The 22,793-nt window shown below is 42.5% G+C and overlaps 1 long non-coding RNA gene across 1 annotated transcript in view; it reads right to left on the bottom strand.

Annotated features, from left to right (window-relative positions):
• The window catches only part of LOC114486407 (uncharacterized), a 27,559-nt gene extending 5,608 nt beyond the window's left edge, over positions 1-21,951 (bottom strand). The window contains exon 1 of the long non-coding RNA XR_003680052.1: positions 21,924-21,951. This is a non-coding gene — a long non-coding RNA (uncharacterized lncRNA). The remainder of the gene's footprint in view (positions 1-21,923) is intronic.
• Between the last annotated feature and the right edge of the window lie 842 nt (positions 21,952-22,793).

Raw genomic sequence — 22,793 nt, 5'->3', positions numbered from 1 at the left:
GCGGCATGTGGGACCTTCCCAGACTGGGGCACGAACCCGGTTCCCCTGCATTGGCAGGCGGACGCGCAACCACTGCGCCACCAGGGAAGCCCCAAAGAGGATTTTTTTAATGAGAGAAAAAGATGGATTTTTTTTCAAAGAGCCAATATTAAAATAAGAGCTGACTTTTCAACAGAAACAATAAAAAACTAAAATATAATGAATGACATCTTAAAAGTGATAAAAAGAAAATAAATGCCAACATTTATTCCATGCTACATGCAGTGGAAATAGTCTTCAGAAATTAAGCTTAAGTATGTAAGTGAACAATGCAATGTTGCTGATTGCAGGCCCTGTGCTGTTCAGCAGAGCTCTCGTACGAATTCATCCTGAATAACAGCAACTTTACACTGACTGCACACAGCTCCCCTTCTCTCCCTCCCTCCAGGCTCTGGTAACCACCATTTTACTCTCTGCTCCTATGGGCTTGACTATTTTCAGTCCCTCATACGGAATCATGTACCATCTGCCTTCTGCGACTCACTTATTTCACTTTGCACAGCATCCTCAAGGTTCATCCATGTTATAGCATCACATGTAATTGCACTAAACTGTGCAACTAAAGATAAAGACTCGTATGCTGGATAAAAAATAATCAAGACCCAACAGTACCCACATGGTGTTGAAAAAAGACATTTCTAGAGCACATATACTGATACAAAGGTATATATATATATATATATATATACCTTTGTGTGTGTGTGTGTGTATATATCTATATATATCTATATATATATCAGTATATGTATATATGTATATGTACATAGGATATACATATATCCTACCAAATCCTACCACAGCTGTGAAACTATGTTAATGTTAAAGTAGACTAGTACTGCACATAAATAAGAAAAAATAAAATTAAATTAAAAATTTAATTTAATTTAAATAAAAAATTAAAAGCAAAATCATCTAAAAATGAAGAATGTTTAGATGTCAATTGTTTTAATTCTTAACTGTTATTCTAAGCAGATTATCTAATTTTTCTTGACTTAGTCATTATTTTCAGGTAGATTTTTTTAATGTGTTAGCGTAAAGTTGTTTCTCATTAATTATCATTTGAAATTATTGTAGCTGTTAATAGATTTCCTTTGTAATGGAAAAATACATGTGTATTTTTTACCTCTGTATTTTATCTTGCCATGATAATACTAGCCATAAATTGTCTATTTTATGATTTATTAATTTAAAAAATCACTCTCGGATTTGTCTAAACTGTTATTTTTGTTTTAAAATGAATTAATTTTTTGAATAAATTTCTAAATACTGAAAAAAATAGACTGTAAGTTTTAAAAATGTAGAGATGAAGAGGAACACTTCATGATAAAATTTTCAAACCACTAGGAAGGTTTAAAAATTCCATGTTTAGGACTTCCCTGGTGGCAGTGGTTAGGAATCCACCTGCCAGTACAGGGGACACGGGTTCAAGCCCTGGCCCCGGGAAGATCCCACATGTCACGGAGCAACAAAGCCCGTGCGCCACAACTACTGAGCCTGCGCTCTAGAGACCGCGAGCCACAACTACTGAGCCCACGTGCCACAACTACTGAGCCTGCGTGCCTAGAACCCGTGCTCCACAACAAGAGAAGCCACCGCAATGAGAAGCCCGCGCACGGCAACGAAGAGTAGCCCCCGGCTCGCCGCAACTAGAGAAATCCCGCCCGCAGCAATGAAGACCCAACACAGCCAAAAATAAAAATAAATAAATTTTTTTTAAAAAACCTTTAAAAAAATTCTAAATTTATGGGCACCTAGGAATAGAACTTCAAGAAACAATAAACAAACATCAACAGAACTACAAGGAGATATAGACAAACCCACAATCAAATGGGATATTTTAATACATGTCTCAGAAACTGAAAGAACAGGCAGAAAAATGTCAGTGAAGACAGAAAAAAATTTGAAGAAAGTGACTTACAAAATCAAGCCCTGTCTCCAGCAAATGCAGAATAAACTCTATTTTCAAGCACACATGTCAAACACTTACGAAATGTTGGGGCATCAATCAAGTCTCAAATCTTGAAGGAATAAAAAGATATCCAGTCGATTTCATTACGACGATTCTAGAAAATAACAACAAACTTCCCCCAGTAGCAGAGCCTGGGCAGAAGAGGTGGCCGCCATGGACAGGGGCAAGAAGAGGTAGGCTAAATGCTGCCCGTGGCCGGGGTGTCAGTTCAGAATCACTGGGAGCTCGAGACCCGAAGGAGGTCTGCACTCACCCACAAGCTCTTCTCCAATGGGTGCTGCCAGAGCCACGGGGGAGGGTCCCCGCAACAACATGCATGGGACGATGGACAGCCACAGAGAACAAAGAACACAGAGAACAAGCTCCAAGCACAGCCCGTGACTCCAAAGCCCCCCACCATCCTCAAGAACAAGGGGAACCCGCTGCTTCTGGAAGAAGGGGAGACGCACATACCGCTGGAGGAGGGGCAAGAAAACCCTTTGACCCGGATCCTGCGTCAATGCAAAGCAAAGGTGGGATCCTTGTTTGGCTGCCCTGATGGGAGGGGCTGGAGGAGCAGGATATCAGGAAGTCTCCAGCCAAGGCTCTCCCGGGCCGCTTGACCCAAGCAGAGGACCCGTGTCATAATGACAACCCAGCCTCTGTGGGGTCTGGGTTTAAGTGCCATCTCCAATAGAGGTCCCTTTGAAGCAGCCCCTACAGTGACATGGACCTGTCCCCTCACCCAGCACACTAGCGCCCCTACAGTGACATGACACGATCTTGGCCATTTGCCCGTTGCTCATTGACTCTCTGTGGCCTCCGCTGGAACATAAAATGCACAGGACAGTGATGTCCCCTGAAGTCAGCAAAGCAGGCACCTGGGTCAGGCTCTGAAACCACCTGTTGAATGAAGGGCTGGGAAAAGCTACTACTGATTACAGCTAACGAGTCATTCATGAAGTGCTTGCCAAGCACTGGGCTTGGCCCATAACCCTCACAATGGCCCCACAAGCTGGGCATTTTTATTGGAATTTGGGGATGAAGTGGGCACAGAGAGGCGGAGGCACCGCTCCTGCAGGGAGAAGCGAGGCTGGTACTCAGACCCCTCTGACCCAGGACCCACAGGAGCTGCCCAGCCTCCCTGCCTCCAAGAGAGGAACTGGGCTTCACCCTCACCCTACAGAGAGTCACCGAGACCGTGGCCAGGCCAGGCCCTGTGGCCTGAGCTCCAGGAATGAGAGGTGGCTTGGGCACCAGCTCCTCCTGACTTGGTTCCAGGCTCTTTCCCCACCTCAGCCGCTTGCCAAGGGTCTACTTCTGAGCAATCGGACAAGGCCCCTCTGTTCCCACCAGAAGCCCCAGCAGGGCAGCCCCAGTACGGCCTTCTCCAGTGGCCTGAGGTGACATGAGCCTTGATCACACAGCTCTCTCCGTCAGCAGCAATCAACAGTCCCGCCGTGGCATTTAGGGCCCAATTAGCGTCCCCGCATTTACAACCCAGATAAGCTCCTTTTTAACGAGAATACTTTTCCTTCCATTATTTTATGGGCAGCCGGTTAGAGACGCTTAGTAGAAACCATTTAAAATAGCAATAAGATGGCTGATGGGGTGGGGGGGACAATGGGGCCTGGGCCCGGAGCATCATTTAATGTTGTAAACTCAGCGGAAAAAGCCAGGGCCTCACTGGGCAGCGTGAGAGTAAAGGCCAACACGCAGCTGCCCAGGGTGTGTGTCTAAGACCAAAGGCGCCAGCAGGCCGCGGAGCCCAGGGACGGCAGGACTGGGGGCAGCGTGGGAGAACAGCTGACCCCAAGGTCCAGCTGGGGAGAGAGGCCCCAAGAGGGAAGGAACTGAAAGGCCCAGCTCAGAGTTAAGACCAGGGAGAGGCAGGAAGGAGGAGCAGTGAGGGGGCAACAGCTACGGGGGTCCCCTTCTGCCATGGCAGGGTGCCATGGCAGGGCGCCAGAGTAACAATGCAGGTGATGGCGCTTCCCAACCCTGACACAGTAACCATGACAACGAGCCGCTGGAGATGGGATCCAGCACTCTGCAGCCCCACCTCTGTGCCCTTCGCGGTGAGGATTATGACGATTTCCATCTTACAAAGGGGGAAACGGAGGCACAGAGAAGCACGAAGTTTTAAATCCACCCCAAAGGCACGTTAAGGTGTAAAGAGTGTCATGAACCTCTAAGTCCTGTCCTGCCTTAGCTTCCACCCCACCTTGAGGACTCCATGCCACCCACACCACCCACACTGGGCAAAGCTGAGAGCCCTGGTCTCAGATTCTGTTTGGTGTTACGTGGAGCTTGTCCGCTGCCAGCTGGGGCAGACTGTCCTACGGCTAGAGCTTAGCTGCTGGCTCCAGACGCCCCCAACCCTGTGCCCTCCCTGCCCAGTCGCAGAGGCAGCACCAAGGACAGAGGCAGAGAAGAGGGCTTACGGAGAGAACACGGGGCCCAGCTCGGGCAGGAAGGGCGCTGAGCCAGCTCGGGCAGGAAGGGACCTGGGCAGGAAGGGACGGGACTGAGGCCATGACATGGAGCCCAAGGACCACACTCTGGCCCAGCTACCACTTCTCCACTGCCCCCGACATCCTCAGGCCTCAGAGCACCCGTTGGAAAGCACCACCTGCCCTCTAAGTGCAGCCAGGAGACGGAGCAGGTGAAATGGTCCCCCAGGACACGGGCAGAGCACTGCGCTTCCAGAGCTGAGGAAGGGGAGCCTTGCACACTGCCCAGGGGAAGGGAGTGTGGGAAACACAGGAGCAGTTTGCCCCCACGGAGGTGACTGCAGATCAAAGGCAAGATGCAAGTATTTTCACACATATTTTCAAAGAATCTGGGAACTAATGCCCCTATGAGCGCTTCTTGATGAAAATCTCTCAGATAAAATGCATCCGACCAAGAGATGAAGCCAGAAAAGAAACTAGGAAGGAAGAAGCCTCAGTGAGGGAGGGAGGGAGGAAAGGAGGGAGGGACCGCGAACATAGATACTTACATATCTACCTACACACATACATCAAAAACTGATCTCCAAGTCCGTATTAACACATAACTAGACTTCTAAACAACTTAAGGAACACAGCTGCACTAGAATGGCAATGTCATAAACCCTGACAAAATAAAAATAATACAAGCAACAAAACTTGGGCAAGGGGGCAAGGGAGAACAAAAAATGTGTGAAAACTAGAATCACAGCATTTTTTTTCTAGCCATGAGTTAGTTCTTACTGTCCAAAATTGAAAAAAAAGTGTATCTTAAAAGATAATGACTCCATGCTTTTAATGGTTTTCATAATTTATTTCCTTATTCTTTGAGAGATCATTGAGGAACTAATACCTTTTGTGGTTAAAAAAAATGATCCGAAGCTCAGCAAATCTTACCATTTTGTATCAGTTTCTTTTTCTTCTGCTAAATGCCAAAGGAGTTAAATTTATGAATTCGTAATTTTGAAAGCATGATTAAATAATGCCATTCTTATGAAAGTGTTTCTACAAATCTACCTTTGCAGATTCTGCACCTGCTATAGAGGTTACCACCTACCCATCACGCGTTTGTACCCAAGCCTAAAGAGTTATCTGGAAAGACGCTCCCTGGCGGTAGAGCGAATTTTTCGAAGATGAGCATGGTAACGCCTCCCATCCCAGATGCTCTGGGCACGTGACCTTGTTCCTCCCTCTTCAAGAAGTGGTCTCTAATCCCCCTCCTCTTGAACTGAGCTGAACTCAGTGACTCACTCCTGATGAAGAGAACACAGTATGATCCAACGGGGGTCAGAAAGAGGTTTACAGCCTCTGCCATGGTCTCTTGGACCACTCACTCTCCAGGTCCTCCCTTTGGGGCGCCCCCTCTGCAGACCAAGCCACCATACTGGGACAGCGTCAGCCACTTGGAGAGAGGTTGGTAGCCTTGGTGAGAGTCCTTACGGTCCAGGCACCAAACATCTGAGCGAAGGCCCCTCTGGTAGATTCCAGCGCCCAGCCCATCAAGCCGCTCCTAGCCAATGGAGTCTCCCCAGCTGAGGCCCCAGACACCATGGAGAAGAGACACACACCCCAGTCCCAATTCCTGACCCACAGAACCCAGGAGCATAACAAGATAGTCCTTGTTTTACGCCACCATGTGTGGGCTGTTTGTACGTAATGACAGATAAGATAACGGGAAACGTCGTTAATTATGTGATCATTTCTGAGTAGTACGATTTTAGGTCATCTGTTGCTTTCTTCTTTATACAGCTTGAATTTTTTAACGAGTAGCTATCGCTTTTATGAAGACAACAATGCCATTACTTGTTGAAAATGCTCTTTCTGCTACATTATATGCTAAACCATCAGAGAGCTGATTTCACCTCAAGTGATGTCTGCAAATCTGTGCTTCCATATCATGAGTTTATTTAAAACTGCATTCAATGGCATGAGGTTGCCATCTCCCTGGGGGCAGTCTGTCCAGGGCCAAGGAGAGTAGCCCACAGAATCAAACCCTTTGTAGCTACTACTGCCGCTCATGAGGACAAATTACCCAGTTCTGAATGCAAGTGGCCTGATTCTCCAGATAATTGTTTGTGTTTCAAAGCACTTTGTACTGTGCTCAGTTGGACAAATGCTTCATGTCCCTGCCAGTTTGGGTGAAGGGCTGAATTCCCCTGAAAAATCAGCTTGGCAGGCTGGTGTATGTCAGTGCCCTTCTCAGGAAAAGCTGTCCTTGCTTCTGTTATTCAAGAACTGCTCTGTCACTCAGCACCAGAATATCATCCTAATTAAAAACCTCTCTGCTCCAAATAGCTCCCTTTACTTAAGGCTGTTTCTTTCCCTAATCACAGAAAAGCTGTTCCAAAGTCACTTTTTTTATATAAGACCCATATGTCTGCACTCTAGCCCGTTAATGGGACCAACCCAGGAGCAAATCAGGAAGAAAACGCTTAATGGCTTAACTGCAAAGTTCTCAGAGTGAAGAAAAACACCATCAAAGTACGTTTACCAATATGTTTATGAATGGGTCAGGTGCATTAAAGAGATGCATGATAACCGTCGGGAAATTTGATAAATGAGTTGAAAATAAGGGAACCAAATGTAAATGGACTTGTTTGATGTTTCAAGGCATTTTTCTGCAGGTTGGAAAACTTGTCTGCAGCAGAAAGCACCAAGGCTGAAATCTAGAGTAGCGTATTGCCGGAAAGCCCGGGCTGTGGAGTCAGACAGGCTGAGTTCATCCAGACAGCACCTACTCCAGGCTGCATGACCTGGGGCAGGTTAGGTACCATCTGCGCCAAGGGATCAAATCCTGGGGCTCTGCTGATGCTTGCATGAGACGATCTGTGTAAAGCACTGAGCAGGGAGCCTGGCTCAACAACAACGACTGTTAGCTCGTGTCTTCTGACCCGCCCCCACAGTCAGCCAGCGAAGATGGAGTTCCCGTCACTGGAAGACACCTAACCAGTGGTGGGGCTGGAGCCAGCTTGCACAGCTCAAGGTGAGAAGTATCCTTCCCACCTCAGCATCCAGTGGCACCTCGTGGGTAGCCTGCAATGGGTCAGCGTGGAGTATCTACACCATGGGAATCGGCAGACCTCATAAATCCAGGCTCTTTTTCCCATAGGGTGGCCATTAAATACTTACCAGCACCCCCTGGGCCCAACAGAAGAGAGATGAACAGGAACAACGTAGGGGACCCTGAAGAAGCGGATGGGGGTGGGGGAGACTTGTGCATCCGACCACGTGGCCCTGAAGAGCTACCGCCTCACTCTTCAAACATGGCGGACGCCGCATAGCGCTGGGGACAGAGCTTGGGCTATAGTGTCAGAGCCGGATTTGAACTCACCCATTTTAGAGATGGGAAATCCGAGGCTCCCTTTGGGACTGGGACCTGCTCGGGATACGAGAATTAATAAATTAATTCAAATTGATAAGTGGCAGAGCCAGGACTGGAGCTCAGCCTCTCTTTTATTCATGGTCTGCCTCTTTCACTCATCAAGCAGCCCCTCTTGTCTGCCCCCGCTGGACCCAGAAGGCAACTGAGAGACCCTGAAGACGTCTGAACAGCGAAGGGGCCCAGTGAGTGGTGTGCGGGCTGCAGGGACTTGGCTGAGCTTCTGGGCCTGAGATTTGTGCTTTTCCACGAGAACTACAGGAAGGAAACCAAACAAATGCTGGAAGCCCCAGATGAACCCACGTCGTTGAACCCCACTGGAAAACAGTTTAAAAAGAAAGAGGCTTCCATTGATTTCCGTATTCATTTGTACAAGCTGCAGAGCTTGATTCTTTTATTTTTATCAGGGAACAAGTTGAAACAGCCCTCCAAATTAAGGAAATAACTTTATGAACTCAAGTTGTATGATTTCTTATTTTAGAAATATTCATTGTCTCGCTATGTGTCTCCTATGGACTTATATAAAAGCATTTTTCTCTCCCTTTGCCAATTTTTAATGATCTGTCTTTCCTTCTACTTACAACAAAGCCATCCATTCAAATTAATTAAGTTTTTATTAAAATGTATTATTGTAATGTCCCAGGTAATGAATAGTGATTTTGTTTCCAGGAGAACAAGCCCGCAAGAAAAACACTACAAACTTTGCGAGTTGACAATTTCAACCCAGTTCTTTCCTCCAGCATCTGACACAGGGAATTTGCACACAGTAGGTTCCAAATAAATGCTTGGGAGGGGAACGAATAGAGATTGTAATGATTAGTGTCATTAAGCAAGAGAGTACATTTACAGAGGGTTTTCAAAAGCGGACAGCTATTTTGCATATGCTGTTTCACTTTGTTCCAACTATCCTCTGATGCAGACCCGAACATATCCTTTTTTTAGTGTTTAATGAGAAAACCAAGACCCAGAATGTGAAGCCACTCACCAAAGAACACACAGTATACGGCAGAGGTGCCACTTGAACGTGGGTCTTTCCAACTCCAAATGCACTTGAGGGTGAGGTTGAAGGAGGGTGGGGTCTTGGTACCAGGAGAAGTGAGGCGTCTCCTCGGTCAGGCTCGCCTCATTATTACTTCCAGACCACGTTAGCTCTCAATTTGGGTCACGGCTATTTTCTTTTCAAGACTAACAAGCTTGATTCAAAATCAGAGTCAGTTTCATGTTTTTAGAATATCAAGGAGCTTAGAAAATGTGAACACTGGAGGAAAAACAATTCCCAAGTTATTTAGAAAGACAGAAATTGACCTTGATTTTGAGGGCCATTAAACCTTCCGCTATATTCGCTCCTTTTTAGCAATGCTGCATTTGCTGTACCGATGGGGGCCACAGGTACCATGATGGGAATGGAGACTTGAGAGAAACCTCCAAGTGTTTTCAGACACTTGGTGTCACAGTGGGAGAAAAAATGGAAAACACTAATCTGGATGATTGAAGGGAATTACAGATGTTCTTGACTTGGCGTCTTGCAGACTTGGTCTTGAACCATCTTGGGTGAAAACTCTGAGTCCTAGGGGCATTTATGTGGCCATCAAGCCAGCCGCTTCACTAGTAAGATGGACAGAGGAAGCCAATCCGGGTTCTTTGGTACAAAAATTACATAATTTCCTTGTTTGTTCATTACTGAATTTTATGCTCTCCTTGCTCTGGGTACCTGTCTTCATTTCCACGTTATTCTCCTCTCCAGGCAGAGTGGACACACACGTCCCCCATCCCATCCAGTTCCCTGAGCCGAACATTCCTGCCGACAGCTCTGTCTGGGGGACCCTCACAGTCCCACCAGCAGGATAAAGGGTCACCTCCACCCAACCAGCCCGGAGGTGAAACATTCCAGGAAACAACTTGGAGCTGGCAGAGCTGCCTGCTGTGCTGGCAGGCCTGCCCCTAGCCCTTTGCTTGTGTCACATCCTCCAACTAGAGCTCAGAGCAGCATGGTCAGGGGTGGAGTGCTGCGGCAGACAGACCATGCTCCTTGGACCCAGCAGCTGTGGGTTCAGATCCTGCTGGGGTGTTACACATTGTCTCACTTTGGGCACAATTTGTTCTCTGCCCTCCCTGGTAACACCCGTAAGATGCCACCTTGAGTAACGCAGTGAAGTGGCATCCATGTCGGAGGCACCCTTGAAAGTGTGTGCCAACTCCTAGGACCCCTCGGATGTCAGCTGGTCCACACCAGTGGGACAAAGGCAGTCATTTTGTAAATGCAACACTACCCTGATGGGACTGGGTTGGGCCCCTGACCCTTCCCTGGGAATGCAGAATTGAGCCCAAGAACAATCCCTATCTTCCAGGGGCTGGACTTGTACCATCAGGTCGGGGGCTGCAAGAAACCAAAGGACCAGGGGCATAACTGCAGAAAGAGGAGGATGAAAGCAGACGTGCGCACGAAGAGCAAGAAGAAAGTGGGGAGAGACTCGGATGCTTCTCTGCATCTGACCCTGGTCAGACACGGATGCTTCTCTGCATCTGACCCTGGTCCGACCCAGACCTGACCCTGATCTGACCCTGGTCTGACCCAGACCTGACCCTGATCTGACCCTGGTCTGACCCTTCCCCCTTTTCAAGGTCCAGTCCACGCTCCTCTCCGCATCACACGAGATACTCAAGAATCCCCATAACCAGCTCCTGATTCTCGTTTATGGTGACCCGAGTTTGCGTCTGTTATTTGCAAGCACATGGCTTGAATTCATGCCATAAAGAAGGCAGCCTAGGGGAGCGCTCATCTCATGATTGGGGCTCAATAAACATCACCTCCTTTCTCCCCACCATCCACTGGAATCAGACCCATCCAGCAAATGACCTCTCAGCCCTAAAGGAAACCACCACCCGCTCCACCTCTGCAGAGAGTGGGGGCCCAGAGCCCATGTGGAGCCCTACTAAGCTACTGGAGAAACCAAACTGTCACTGGAGGCAGCTCCAGGACCCTTGTAAATGTGTGCATTTTGCCCCGAGGGAGCCTGCACCTGTGCAGGGTGAGCAGGGGAGGCGAGAGGGGATCCTGGGCATCAGGCCAGGGGCTCAGGTGGCCGCCACCTTCCTGAGCTGCAGGACTCTTGGCAGAGCCCTCTTCCCTGCCGCTGCTGCTGCCCCAGGACATGGGCAGCCCTCAGCACCAGCCCAGCCTCCTCCGCGCTCCAGGCTCCAGCCTGTGCTTGCCCGCCGCGCCCAGAGGGGCCAGGCCAGGAGGACCAGACCCCACAGGCCACGGTCAGAGCCCGGGACTCTGGCCCCTCCCCAGATGGCGCTGAGTGTCAAGACACTGCCTACCCGTTGAGGCAATGGCTCGTTGGCTGGGATGAAACCCACAGAGTTTATGCTCCTTGATTCCTGGTTATTTAAATTGCCTCTGATTTATCACTAACTCAATATGCATTGTCATTTTTAAGTAATTACAGAAAATATTGTAATCTAAGTGCTATTACATCAGGAGCACAGCTCCAGATAAATACTGCCTCTGCCTTCAGTCAGCTTAGTAATGTGAATCGATATCTTTCTTTCTAACATGAATGTGGTGAGTGGTCCTGGAAGCCCCTTTGCTGGGGCTGGGGCATAAATCCTCCTTCGCTAGAGAACGAGGGCCAGCAGCAGCCCGTCCTCCTTCACACACTTCTGTAGGCATGTGTCTTCCCCAGGTCCTGTAGGTCATCCTTTGGGCCTGCAGGGGTGCAGGATTCTGCAGGACATGTTCAGCCACAGTTCCTGCCTGAGATACATAAAGTCCACTCTCTCCCAGGCACTTTCATCAAACGTTTCATTTATGTAAGTATATCACATGACCAGACGTGTGCTAGGTCCAAGGAGGGATACCAAGAAAGAAGATGTGACCCCTGCTCAGGCAATGTTCTGAGTCCCATCTGAAGAGTCTGATGCAGGTGTTTAAATTATGAGATGGTTTGAGTTGTGTTTCTGCTTGGCTTCTTATTGGCTGGGTGGCCCTGGGACAGACCTAACCTCTCTGAGCCTCAGGTTACCCTTGTAAAACAGGATGAATATCTGCCCCATCTACTGCTCATGGCAACTGGCTGAAAGGATACCTGAGTTGATGGAAAAGAAAGCATTTTCAGGTTGCAAAGTGCTGCACAAGAATGAGGAACTGACATTATAACAGAAGGCCAGTGACTTGCAGAAAGTAAAGTAGTAATCCACTAAGGGTCAGAGAAGAGAGAAGAACCTCTTCATAGAAATACACACCATTCCACTAACCTTCCTGTACATGAAAGCAGAACTCATAAAAGTACTTAATATAAACAATAATCAATAAAATAGGATCCATTTCCATAAAATGATCATTAAAAGAAGGCAAGAGAAGATAGGACAGAGGTTGGTTCAAAGTCGGCGTCCAAAAATACTTGTTGCTTGAACAAAAGAGAAGAGAGACGTAAAGAGGAGAGACTCCGTAGGCCCAGCAAGAAGCTGATGGTGAGAAACAGGAAGAACCAGAGAGAGATGCACCACGAGGGAGAGAGGCCCCCCAGGACCTGGGGTGGGGTTGGGGGGTGCTCCAGGGTGAGGGACAAACACAAAAGCAGAAAAATGGGGTGTGGGGGGAAAAAGCCAAAACCTCCTCTCACCCTCAACACAGGAATGTCCTAACTGATAACAAAATCGATCATCAGAACCTGAAGCAACTCCAGATGAAGCTAATTGCATGGAACAATTAGTCTATGACTAAAAGAATTATGTTTAGAGTGCTTAAAGAAATAGCAGAAGGAAACGAGGGAGAATGTCTGCTTAAAAGTACAAGAAGCTATAGAAAAATGAAAAAGGCATATAAGTAATAATGACAGGCATTTCAGAAAACCAATTAGAAAACTAGGGGAAAAATTTAAGGTTCTTGAAATAATATATGTTATAAAAGGAACACATTTTAGGTAGAACGCAGTTAAAGAGAGAATTAGTGAATTGGAGAGGACACTGAGGAACTCACCTTGAATGCCACCTAGAGAGACGTGATTTATGTAGATATACAGATGTGGACATGCATGTGCGCGTGCACCCACTCACACACACACTCACACACTCACACACACTGGGCTTCATCAGTTCCTTGTGCATTGTTTCATCTTTAACATTTCTGAAATTAGAATACCTGTGACCGTTGAAAGTCACTTATGACCACTCTTAGTCTAGATTGGAAACAACTCCCAGGGAGAAGTTGTATTTGCCCTGCCAGGCACCTGAGAGTACTACTGACTCATGACCACTTGAAGTGAAAATGTATGGTTAAGATTTGATTTCAAACTGTAAACCTGAGTATGTAGACTGGGTTTAAAATTTCAGAGGAGAGAGCAGTTTTCCTTGCTCCCTCTTTCCACACAGTGGGTTTCTTTCTCATTTACAGCAAGGCTGCAGCCCTTTGGGGTCCCAGGTTTATGCAGGGGGCTCCAATCAGACCCCTTACCTTTGGCATGTTTCTTTCTTAGTGACACATGAAAAAAAAATGCCTCCTCCTTCTAAGGAGAATGCCAAGGGCAGGGAGGTACACCTGCGATGTTGCTGGTCCCAAAACAGGCATCACTCCAGGAGGTCCATGCTGATTCAGTGTCAAACATTAGCCTTGAATCTCACTGTGACATATGGGCACCTTCAAAAGAAGGAGGAAACAAGCAGCCTGGTATCTCTTAAAACCCCACATAAATAAATTTATGAAAGTCAACATCAAGGGAAGAAGTAAGACTGCATTTTGCAATTGTTTCATCCAAAAGTGTTGAACAACTCCTCTGAAGATCTGTCAAGCCCCCTTCCACAGAAGTCTCTACAGTAGCCCCTAAATGGTACGGAATCCTTCACAGGTCTCCTGAGTTTGATGACTTGTCCCAAAGACCCTTCCTCACCCTGCTCCTTTGCCCACCCCTTCCACAACCAGGATATAGTAACCACCTCCACCCTCATCCACCCCTCTTCTCAGTTGACTTGGAGCTTCAAGTCTCTACCTCACTTGGGAAGGAACTGGCCTTGAGTTTTACTAAGAATTTTAGTCTGCATTTTTCCAACAAGTTTATTTATTTCTGTGTGTGATTTGCCATGCTGTGTGACAAACATAATGTTTGCAGAACAGCATATAAACGAGATATATTACTGCCTGCAAAGCAGTGGTTGGTCAACAACCATAGCAAGTGTTGGTGATCTGGAAGTGATGCTTAAACATTTTATATCTTAATATGCTAGGTTTTTAGTTTTATATAGGTACTTTTCCAGGTTTTAGATACAGTCAAGGAAATTGGTTGAGAGTTTGGGATGGATATATAATACATTATAAATTTTTCCCTTTTCTAATAGTGGGAAATAAACTCTTGGTTAATACATTTACATAGAACTGATTTTCAGTGGTTAATTGGTGACTGACAGGAGAAAGAGAAGCATGTATTAAGTACCTGCATTTCCCTAGAAAAAATGTACCGTTAAATATTAATATTTAAAAATGTAAAGAAAAATCATATAATTAAAATATATAACACCCAAACCAACAAAGAAAAAACAAATTTAGATAGTACTATTAATCCTATAGAAGGCAAAAATGAAAAAGAACTGAAAAGGATTAAAAATAATAATAATAAAATAATCTGGATATAACTCTAAACATATAAGGAATCTCAATATATGCAAAAGGATTAAAATCATGGAGTAAAAGTTCCAAAACATGATACTGGATTTTTAAACATAGCTAATTACTGACTACAAGAAACATATCTGAAAGCAAACCACACAGAGAAGCTGAAAATAAAGGGATGGAAATATACATACATGAAAAATACTACATTAAAAAAAAGGGATGTAGCAAGAGAGAGGGAATATAATTTAAGCCAAAAAGGTTTAATAGGGATTAAAAAGGAACATCACATAGTAAAAAGAAGAATAAATAATAAAAACCATGAACTTGTAGGAGAATTTTCCAAATCTACAGTTATTACGAGAGATTAACTTATAAGGAATTAATACATCAAACAAATAAAAGTTAATAAGGATCTGAAGTTAATAGGAAATGGCATAGGAACTAGAATAGCTAAATCAACTGTGGGGAAAAAAAGAACAAAGTTGAAGGATTCTCACTGATTTCAAAACACACTATAAAGCTACAGTAATCAAGAAAATGTGGTATTGGCAAAAGGATAGACATATAGGTCAATGGAACAGAGCAGAGTCCAAAAAAAGACCCACCCGAATATGGTGAATTGATTTCTGACAAAAATGCAAAGGCAATTCAAGGGATAAAGGAGAGCCTTTCCCACAACTGGACATCCATATGCCAGAGGAGAGAGAGAGACAAAGAGAGAGGATTTGACCCATAACGGCACCTTTTACAAAATCTAACTCAGAAAGGATCAAAGACTTACATGCAAAATGTAAGCTATAAACCTTCTCAAAGAAAGCAGAGGAGAAAATCTTTGTGAGCTAAGGTTAGGCAAATAATTTTTAGATACAACACCAAGAGTATGATCCATAACAGAAAAAAATATGTAAATGAGACTTTGCAAAAATTAAAAACTTTTGATCTAGGCAAGACACAGTTTAGGAGAATGAAAAGACAAGCCACAGACTTGTAGAAAATATTTGCACATCACATATCCCACAAAAGACTTGTATCTGCAATATATGAACCATAAAAATTCAGCAGTAAGAACACAACACTCCAAATTTTTAAAAAGGCAAAAATTTTTGAGCAGACATTTCACCAAAGAAGATATATGGGTGGCAAATTAGCACACAAAAAGGTGCTCAGCATCATTGATCATTAGGGAAACACAAATAAAAGCCACAAGGAGACACCACTTCAACCCACTAGAACTGTTAAAACTAGACCAAATCAACAACGACAAAAACTACAATGTCGGGGGCAGTTAGGTGGCCCTTATAAGGAGCAACTGAATTTCTCACTCACTACTGGTGGGAATATGCCAAATGGTACAGCCACTATGGAAAAGAGGAGGTTTCTTCTAAAAAGACCGTTTCTTGTAAAGTTCAACATACGGTTTCAAAGGACCCAGCAACCGCATTTGTTGGTGTAAGAAGAAATTACAACTTAGAGTCACACAAAAATCTGAATGTAAGAATATGTGGCAGCCCCAAACTGGAAACAACCCAAATGTCCTTCAACAAACAAAGAGACAAAGACAAGTTCTTTGACCTGGTCAAGACTCAGAAACCTACACCAAACTTGAGAATTCATTTCAATGGAGTCATCAACTATCTGTACAAAGAAATACACTCAGAAACACACAGTAACCCGTTCTTGACTAATGCCAACAAATGGGTGACAGAACCACATTCTGCTAAGTAAAAGGGGCCTGACTCATGAGGCTATGTGTATCATTCCATTTCTATGACATTCTGAAAAAGTAGTCTAGGAATGGGGAACAGGTTCAGTGTGGTCAGTGTTGGGGGAAATGGAGAGGAACTGATCACAAAACAGCAGCATAGGGGCACTTGGGGCTATTGCTACCCTTCTATATCTTCATTGTAATGTTTAAATGACTATGCCTTTGTCAAAATGCATTGTGCTATGCAATAAAATCTAATTTTACCATATATAAAATTTTATTTTAAAAACATAAGGAAATATTTCCAACTCGGACACCCAAAGTGGACAAGATAGTATAAGAAGAGAAAATTATAAAGCTATCTCACACAGAAATACAAAAAAACCCCAGCAATTCATAGGTAGCACTGTATATCATTACCAAGCATGATCATGGGAATTCTGAAGCAGCTCATCATAAGAAAATCTATTATTGGGATACCCCCAAATAACAGAATTAAGAAAAACAAATACAATCACCTAAATAGATACCGAAATAGCATTTGATAAAACTCAATGCCCATTCAGGACAAAAATGCTTAGCAAAGAATACAAGGCATCTTCTTTAAGGTGATCCAGACTTTCAGAAAACCTACAGCAAACTGTAGAAGCCATTTCACTAGAGGCAGCAGCCAGACAAGGATGCCCTTTCTCACTGCTTCTCTCCTGTCTTGCCTAAATGTCTTGACAAGAAAGAAAAACAAAAAACAAACCAAAACAAAGGAAACTAATCAAATATAAACATTAAATTAGGAAGGAAGGAACAAAATCTTCATAATTTAGGAACCATATCATTTCATGTTTTATATAACAGCTCTGTTGAGACAATTCATAAATCCTGCATTCACTTAGGACATTTCATCATGACAAAAAGAAACCCAGCACCCACCACCAGTCACTCCCATTTACCCCAGCTTCTCCCCCTCCCATCCCTGTCCTAGGCAATTCTAACCTACTTTCTATATATATAGATTTGCCTATTCTGGACATTTCATTGAAATAGAAATATACAATATGTGGCCTTTTGTGTCTGACTTCTTTCCCTGAGCATCATGTTTTCGAGGTTCCTCATGCTGTAGTATGACAGTACGTCATTTCTTTCTATTGCCAAACAATATTCCATTTTATGAACATACTACGTTTGATTTATCCATTCATCAGTTAATGAACACTGAGGTTTTTTCCACTTTGGGGCTGTTATGAATAATGCTGCTCTCAGCGTTTGTGTATAAGCTGCTGTGTGGACACTTGTTTTCCTTGATCTCGGGGATACAGAAAGCCTTGGAATTGCTGGGTCATATGGCAGTTCTGTTTATCCTCTGAGAACATGCCTCTCTTAGCTCAGGCTGCTTTAACCAAAGACCACGGACTGGGGTGGCGGGGGTGGCGCTTAAACAACAGAAATTATTTCTCACAGTTCTGCAGGTTGAGAAGTCCCAGATCAGGGTGGGGTTCTGGTGAGAGCCCTCTGCCCAGTTTACAGACGGCCACCTTCTCACTGTGTCCCCACAGGTAAAGAAAGTAACCATGTTTCACCTGTCATTTCTTACAAGGGCTCTCATCTCCTCGTGAGGGCTCCACCCTCATGACCTACTTTCCTCCCAAAGCCCCACCTCCAGATACCCTCACCTCAGGGATTAGGGCTTCAAGGTATGAATGGGGAGAGGATACAAACATTTAGTTCACAGCACTACAGCCTGTGTGCTAAGGAAGCTGTTCCATTTTGTAATTCTACCAGCAGTGCATGAGGATTCCAATTTCTCCACATTATCTCCAGCATTTGAAATTATCTATCTTTTTTTATTAAAGCCATTCTAATGGGTTTGAAGCAGTAACTCATTGTGATTTTGACTTGCATTTTTCTGATGACTAATGATGCTGAGCAGCTTTTCATGCACTGATTGGCCATTTGTTTATCTTCTTTGGAGAAAGGTCTATTCAAATCCTTGCCCATTTTTAATTGGGCTATTTATCTTTTTACTACTGAGTTAAAAGTTCCTTATATGTTCTAGATACAAGTCCCTCCTATGATTTGCAAATATTTTTTCTCATTCTGTAGATTGCCTTTTTCCCTTTCTTGGTGGTGTTCTGTGCAGAACAAAAGTTTTTAATTTTGATGAAGTCCCACCAATCTTTTTTTTCTGCTTTTTGTTTTTTGGGTTTTTTTGCTTATGTTTTGATGTAGTATCTAAGAAACCACTGCCTCTCTAGTCCAAGGTCATGAAGTTTACAGCCACATTTTTTCCTAATAGTTTCATAGTTTTAGCTCTTACATTTAAGAGCTAACTTTTGTCTATGTTACATTTTGTGTTAATTTTTGGTGTAACTTCATACTTTCATGCATGGAAATGCAGGTGTCTCAACACCAATCATTGAAAAAGTTATTCATCTCCCCCATTGAATTGTCTTGGCACTCTCTTCAGAAATCAACTGGCCGTAGATAGATACATGGGTTTATTTCTGGACTCTCAAATCTATACCACAGACCTACCTGTCTATCCCTATGCCAGTACCACACTGTCTTGATTATGGTAGCAGTGCAGTAAGTTTCGAAATTGTAGAAAGTGAGTCCTCCAACTTTGTTATTCTTTTTCAAGATAGTTTTGGCTATTCTAGATCCCCTGATTTGGTGTGTGAGTTTTAGGGTCAGCTGGTCTATAGCTACAAGAAAGGCAATAGAGACTATTTTGAGGATTGTGTTGAACATTTAGATCTATTTTGGGAGTACGGCCATCTTAACAATATTAATGCTTTCAAACCATGAACATGGGCTTTCTTTCCAGTTATTAGGTATTCTTCACTTTTTGCAAAACAGTGTTTTGCAGTTAGCAGCCTATGCATTTTGCGCTTGTTAAAATTATTTTAAAATATTTTATTATTTTGATGCTATTTTAACTGAAATTACTTTCTTAGTTTCATTTCTGAATTGTTCTTTGCAAGAGTATAGAAATAAAATGGATTTTATATATTGACTTTGCATCCTGAATCTTGGTGAACACGCTTATTAGTTTAACGGCTTGTGGGGGACTTCTTATGGTTTTCTATATACAAGTTTACATCATCTGCAAATAGAAATAGTTCAAATTCTTTCTTTCCAGTCTGTATGCCTTTTATTTATTTGTTCTGCCAAGAACTTCCAGGACAATATTGAAGAGATCTGTCAAGAGCAGACATACTTTTCTTGTTCCTAAACTTAGGAGGAAAGCATTCCATCTTTCACTATTAACTGTGATGTCAGCTGTGGCTTTTCCCTAAACGCCCTTTATCAGGTGGAGGAATTCCTCTTCTTATCCTAGTTTGTTGAGGTTTTATTTAAATTATGCAACAGTGTTGAATATTGTCAAAGGCTTTTCTTGTGTCTATGGAGATGATCACATAGTTTTTGCTTTTTATCTTTTATGCTACTGACATAGCATATTATATTATTTGATTTTCAAATATTAAACCAGCCTTTCACTTTTGGGACAAATCCCATTTGGCCATGTTCTCTACTTTTTATGTGTTGCTAAACTTGTTTCCTAGTATTTGTTAGAATTTCTGTGTCTATATTTGGAATATATATTAGTCTGTAGTTTATTTTTCTTTTGATGTCTTTGTCTGGTTTTGGTGTCAGGGTAATACTGGCTTCATAAAATAAGTTGGAATGTACTCCCTTCTCTTTTATTTCTTGGAAGAGCCTGATTAACATAAAACCTCACATTAAAGCCTAATTACCTCAGCTTCTCTGGCCTGATATATTAGGTCTGGAGGTGAACAAAAACAACGTCCAAAAGTCATGCTAAAAGGTAAGAAAAAAACACAAAACAAGACTCAGATATGACAGAGACTTTTGAATAATCAAATCAAGAATTTAAAATACCTATGATTAATAGGTTAAGGACGCTAATGGAAAAAGTAGACCACATGCAAGATCATATGGGTACTGTAAGCAGAGAGATGGAAACTCTAAGAATGAATCAAAGGGAAATGTTAGAAATCACATGCACTACAACAGAAATGAAGAATATCTCATCAGTAGGCTGAACACAACTGAGGAAAGAGTCAGTAAGCTTGAAGATAAGTAAATGGAAACTTGTCAAACTGAAAGGCAGAGAAAAAAAAAGAATGAAAAGAAGGACAGAGCACCCAGGAAGTGTGGGACCATATCAAAAGGTGCAAGATACATGTAATGGGAATATCAAAAGGAGAAGAAAGAAAGAAGCAGAAGAAATATTTGAAGTAACAATGGCTGAGGGTTTTCCAAAATTAATAACAGACATCAAACCACAGATCCAGGAATCTTAGGGAACACCAAGCAGGATAAATAGCACAAAATCTACACCGAGGCATATCATATTTAAAATACAAAACAAACAAACAAAAAAAAACCAAAGAGAAAATTTTGAAATAAGCCAGAGAATAAATCCACTTTACCTTTAGAAGAACACAAATTCAATCACATTGAACCTCTCATCAGAAACCATGCAAGCAAGAAAGGAGTGAAGTGAAATATTTAAAGTGTTAAAAGAAAAAACATTAAACTAGAATTCTGCGTAGAGAAATTATCCTTCAAAAGTGAAGAAAAAATAAAGACTTTTCCAGACAAACAAAAGCTTAGAGAAATTGTTGCCAGTAGACCCACCTTGTGTGAAATATAAAAAGAAGTTCTTTGCAGAGAAAGAAAATGATATGGGCCATGTACTCAGATCAAGAGAAAGAAAGAAAAAGCTTCAGAAAAGAATAAACAGAGGTAAATAAAATCTTTCATTTTTCTTAATCTTACCTGATCTAATAAATAACTGTTCAAAGTGATAACAGAAACAATGTGTTGGGAGATGATTGCATATGGATAAGTGAAATGCATGACAGCAATTATATTACAGATAAGGGGGAGTAACTGGGAATATTCTGTTAAAAGTTACCTGAATTACCCACGAAGGGATTTAGTGTTATTGAGCGTAGACTCAGATTAGTTGTAAGAGTGTATTGCAAACTCCAGGACAACCACCTCAAAGTTTTAAAAAAGGAAGTATAATTGCTATACAAAGAGAGGAGAGAAATAGAATCACATAAAACACTCAATTAAAACTGCAGAAAATGGGGGGGGGATCAACGAAGTACAAGTGCAACTAATTGAAAACAAACATGGTAGATATTAATCCAACTGTGTCACTAATCACTTCAAATGTGAATGGTTTAAGTATACCAATTAAAAGACAGACTTTCAGAGTATTTTTTAAAAAAAGACCAAACTATGTTGTCTACAAGAAATTAACTAAGTATAAAGACACAGATAGATTATAAGAGATGGGAAAATATATTTTATGCTAACACTAATCAAAAGAAAGTTGGAGAAACTGTATTAATTTCAGACAAAGCAGACTTCAGAACAAGGAAAATATCAGGGATAAAGAGGGGCATTACATAATGACAAAGGGGTCAGTTTTCCAAGAAAACATAACAAGGACTAACATGTATGCATCTAACAACAAAGCTTCAAAATAAGTGAAGCAAAAGTTGATAGAATTGATAAAAAGAACCAGATAAATTCACTATTATAGTTGGAGAATTCAACACCCCCCATCAGTAATGCACAGATCCAGCAGGCAGAAAATCAGTAAGATATAGTTGAACTGAACAGCTCCATCAATCAACTGGATCTAATTGACATTTATTGAATAGGTCATCCAACACAGCAGAATACACATTCTATTCAATCTCACATGAAATACTCACCAAGATAGATCCCATGCTGGTCCATAAAACACACCTTAAGAAATTTAAAAGAAGAAAAATCATATAAAGTATGCTCTCAGACCAAAATGGAATCAAATTAGAAATCAATAAGAGAAAGACAGCTGAAAAAAAATCTCAAAATATTTGGAGATTAAATAACTTTTATACAACAACTGAGTCTTCTTCCTAAAAGTCTCAAGAGAAATCTTAAAATATTTTGAACTAATTGTAGATAAAAATACAACTTATCAAACTTTGTGGGATATAATGAAAACAGTTGTTAGGAATTTATGACATTGAATGCATATTAGAAAAGAAGAAAAATCTAAAATCAATAATCTAAGCTTCCACCTAAGGAAACTAAAGAATGAAAACCCATATAAACCTAAGGCAAAGAAAAGAAAATAATAAAATTTAGAGCAGCTATCACTGAAATTGGAAATAGGAAAGCAACAGAAAAAGTCAATGAAATCAAAAACTGATTCTTTGAAAAGACCTTTAAAATTGATAAACCTCTAACCAAGCTAACAAAGAAAAAAGAGAAGACACAAATTAGTAATGTCTATAATGAAAGAGGAGTCATCACTACTGATCCCATTGACATAAGATAATAAAGGAATATTACAAAGAGCTCCATGCCCACAGATTTGATAACATAGATGAAATAGGCCAATTTCTTCAAAGACAAAAGCCACCAAAACTCACACAAGAGGAAATAGACAATCTGAATCTAAATCTATTAAAATAAACTGAATCAGTAGCTAATAATATTCCAAAAAAGAAAGCACCAGGCCCAGATGGTTTCACTGGTAAATTTTATCAAACATATAAGCAAGAAATGATACCAATCCTCTCCAATTCCTTACAGAA

This window comes from Physeter macrocephalus, chromosome 6 (assembly GCF_002837175.3).
Source record: "Physeter macrocephalus isolate SW-GA chromosome 6, ASM283717v5, whole genome shotgun sequence".
NCBI classification, from domain to species: Eukaryota; Metazoa; Chordata; class Mammalia; order Artiodactyla; family Physeteridae; genus Physeter; species Physeter macrocephalus.
The sequence above is the reverse complement of the archived record's forward strand: the minus strand, read 5'-3'. Positions and strand labels throughout refer to the sequence as shown.